We start from the raw sequence: 4,045 nt of genomic DNA, 5'->3' as shown, positions 1-4,045 counted from the left end.
CAACGCCCGGCTATTTTTTGGTTGCAGCCGTCATTGTTGTTTGGCGGGTCCGGGCTGGGGATTCGAACCCGCCACCTTAGGTGTACGTGGCTGACGCCTTAGCCGGTTGAGCTATAGGCGCCGAGCCTCTCCTGTCTTCTTAATAGACGTGTCTCTATTCTGGTTTTTGTCCATTGCCCAGCTCTGAGCTCACAATCTGTCCAGTTTGCCTGTTGATCAACAGGAAATCTGTTTCTGGTTTCTTTGAATGAACACTCTTTTTTGGTTCTAGAAATTAAACACATATCAGAGACCAGAGTTTAGGGCTCTTCCCTGGGAATGCCTGGTGGCGGGCTGGTAAACGGTGGACAGAAGACTCTGTGGGAGGAGGCGAAAAGACCTGATTGGCAGCATTTGCTGATTTCTATGGTATAAATATTCCCGTCAGGGCTGATCCTGCACTTCCAACACGTGGCATTAGGTACAGAGTGTGGAGTTGCAGAGAGAGGCACATGATGGGCTCCCAGTGGCCTGCCTGGCTGGACGCAGCGCAGCGCAGGTGAGACCATTCAGGGGCTGTCGTACAAGGGCTCCTGGGCTAGAAGCCCCCCACTTCCCTCTTGGCCTCTGCAGCTCTTCCCTGGGAGGCACTGTCCCACCTCCTGCCCCTCTTCCTCTCAGCAAGTGCAGAAAAAGAAGGTCGGCAGTCGGCAGTCCTCAATGATCTACTGGCCCTGAAGCCAGCCAGAGTAAGATGCCATTTTTTTTTTTGGTAGAACTATAAAACAAACCAAATGAATGTGTTGATTTCTTTCCAGCTATGTAAAAAGAAAACGTATACTTGTTATTGAAAGTGGGGAGTAAGGGATAGGGATAGGGTGGCTTCTGAAGGAACAGACCCCACAGAGTGGCCAGGGGACTCAGCCCCAGAAAGTCTCATCCTACAAATGTGTGCTCATGGTCGGCAGGGCTGGGGATGAACTCAAGAAAGGAGGAGGGAGGTGAGTCTGGGCTGGACTGGGTCAGCTCAGAGCCCTAGAAGATAGCGTGGGGGGGGGGGCGGTTAACAGGGAAGGGCCCCATGTGCCATCTGAGGGTCTCTACATGCAGGGAGGTCATATCTGAAGTTCATTTAGTGTAGAGATTCAAATCCACCTGCTTGACAAAAAGAGAGAAAGGCCCATGTTAATGACTCAGGCCATTTCTTGCCCATCCCCAGCACAGAGCACCTTCCCCTAAGTGGGGATGGGCTGGAGATGTGAGTCCAATCATCTGGTCTCACTGCCGCACTTGGTGACAACATCGTACCACTGTGTGTATCCTGGGGTCCGTGCATATGCTTCTTCCACACAGCTTTGGCCCTCCCCATGAGGCATGAGAGTCAAAAGCAGAGCTAAAAATCTGTCCTAGCCACCCTGTGTTGCCAGGCCGCAGGTCCTTGCTATCTGTATGCTCCTCCCTTGACATGTGCTGGGCCTCGAATGTAACCTTGTAACTTCCTTAGGCCTCCGTTGCCTTTGAGGGCAGGTAGCCTGACTGGTCTCAAAGGCGCGGGCAAATCTGACCTTCCCCTTGAGTCCTGGGGCTTTTGGATTATGTCATCCCTCTCAGTTTATGACCCTCACATGTACTCTAGCCCTGAAAACTGGATAAAAGAGAGGCAGGAGATCCAGGTGGGGGGGGCCTCTGTTTTTGAGACACTAGTCTTCTGAGCCCCCCCCACCCTCACTCCCCAGCCAGAGAAAAAGCCATTTCCTTTAACCAACTAGTGCCTGGAGTCTTCTGTCTGAGTAGTTTTCCTGCTACACCCAGAGGCCAGTTGTGGGGCTACACACTCACCCTAAGCCCCAGGGATCTGTCCCCACACTACAAGAAAACTAGCCATGCTAGTCTTTAGCACAGCACCCTCCAGGACTGTTTCCCAGGGAAATTTGGGTGAGCTTCAACCAAGTCAAAGGACCTCCTCTATCGCTCTTGGCCAGGAGTGGTCAGAGCAGGGCGAGAACATGGTGAGGCTCATGGAAGTGGGAGGGCAGAGTGGGGAAACTACTGACCCCAGGCCCTCTGTGGCTTAAGAGTAAAGTGTGCTCCTAGCTGACCCAAAGTCACATCAGGCTGGCTCTTTCCTAGCTCACATGAAGGATGCAAGCTTATCTTCTGGGGGATTTTTGGATGAATCTTGGGCATTTCCAGAGGTAGCCACCTCCACCTTGTCCCACCCTCACTGAAGTTTTGGCTCCTCACCCCATTTTATGGCCTTAAGCCATTGATGAAACGAAAAGTATAAGGTCCCCCCTTGGAAAAGTTGGGGCCCCTGAACTAGATGTCCGCTCTATACCCACATGTGAATGGAAAGAATAATAGAGCTAGATCCCAGTACACTCTAGTGGGTAACATCTCACCAAACTCTAGGACACCACCAGGCACATGACTGGCACATTGATGTGGACACTGTCAGCACACAGAGCACACCCATCACCATGAGGACCGCTACTGTTTTGTGGCCACCCGTGTCCCTCCTCCCTCCACGGCCTCCTAACCCCTGACAGCCACTTGTCTGTTCTGTACAATGTTGTCATTTCCAAAATGTTCCCTACATGGAATCACACAGTGTGTGATTTGGGGGGACTGTCTTTCTCTCAGCGTATGTCCCTGAGATTTGTCGGGTTGTTTGTGTGTCAATAATGTGTTCTTTCTTACTGAGTAGCAGTGTTCTCCTGTACGCCTGGGCTACAACTTCTTTAACCATTCGGCTGCTGAAGGACACCTGAGTTGTTTCATTTTTTGGCTATGACAAATAAAGCTGCTTTGAGCATTTGTATATAGGGTTTTATATAAACACAAATCTTCATTTTGGGTGGATGCACTGCTAGGTTATTCATAGATAGGGGGTTTTGTTTTTAAAGAAGCTGTGAACGTGTTTTCCCAAGGGGGTCTGTCATGTCCCTACCAGTAATAAATGAGTGATCGATCTAGTTTTTCCAAATACTCACAAGCATTTGGTGTTGTCAGTGTTTTATTTTAGCCATTCTAACAGGGCAGGGTGTATTGTTGTGGTTTTAATTTGCATTTCCCTGGTGGCCAAGGCTGTGGAGCATCTTTTCACGTGCTCCCCATCTGTGTGTCTCTTCAATGGAAGGCCTGTGCATTCCTTTTGCCCATTTTCAAATTGGATTGTCTGGGATTTTACTCTTGAGTTTTAAGAATTCTTTATATTGGTGGGGCATGGGAGCTCTCATCTATAATCCTAGCACTCTGGGAGGTCAAGGCGGGAGTGAAAGCACATATAATGAGAAGAAGCTGGAGTCTGTCAGCACAGCTGGCCTGCTTGGTTTAGGTCCTGCCTGACCTTCACCCCCTGTCTCCCATTCTTACTGTTTTTATTTTGTTTGTTTTTGAGACAGAGTCTCAAGCTGTCACCCTCAGTAGAGTGCTGTGGCATCACAGCTCACAGCAACCTCCAACTCTTAGGCTTAAGCAATTCTCTTGCCTCAGCTTCCCAAGTAGCTGGGACTATAGGTGTCTGCCACAATGCCTGGCTATTTTTTTGTTGCAACTGTCATTGTTGTTTAGCTGGCCCAGGCCGGGTTTGAACCTGCTAGCTTTGGTATATATGGCTGGGGCCGTAACCACTGTGCTACGGGCTCCAAGCCCCATTCTTACTGTTTTGTAAATTTAGCTCCCACACTAAAGATGCCTATGTTAAGAGAAATTAACTTATAAATTGGAATGTTGTAATAGGTCACTGAGTTATGCTGATTATTATTTGGAATAGTGGCTGGTGGGGTCTTTGCTTTGAACTTTAATGTATAAAACTGTAATTTTGGAAATGGAAAAACAGAACGATCTTGGAGAGGCTACTCTCACTGCTCTCCAGAGTCTCGGCCTTCTGACAGGGTTTGGTGGACCTGTCCTTGTCTTTGCATATTGGCTGCCAGTGTGACAGGTGGCTGGACCCTCTTCATCCAGTAACAGAGGGATCACTCGAGCTCAGGAGTTCAAGACTAGCCCAAACAAGAGAGAGACCATCTCTCTACTAAAAATAAAAAAAATGAGCTGAGTGTCT

The sequence above is a fragment of the Otolemur garnettii genome, unplaced genomic scaffold (assembly GCF_000181295.1).
Source record: "Otolemur garnettii isolate 467f Iridium unplaced genomic scaffold, OtoGar3 scaffold00021, whole genome shotgun sequence".
Lineage (NCBI taxonomy): Eukaryota > Metazoa > Chordata > Mammalia > Primates > Galagidae > Otolemur > Otolemur garnettii.
The sequence above is the reverse complement of the archived record's forward strand: the minus strand, read 5'-3'. Positions refer to the sequence as shown.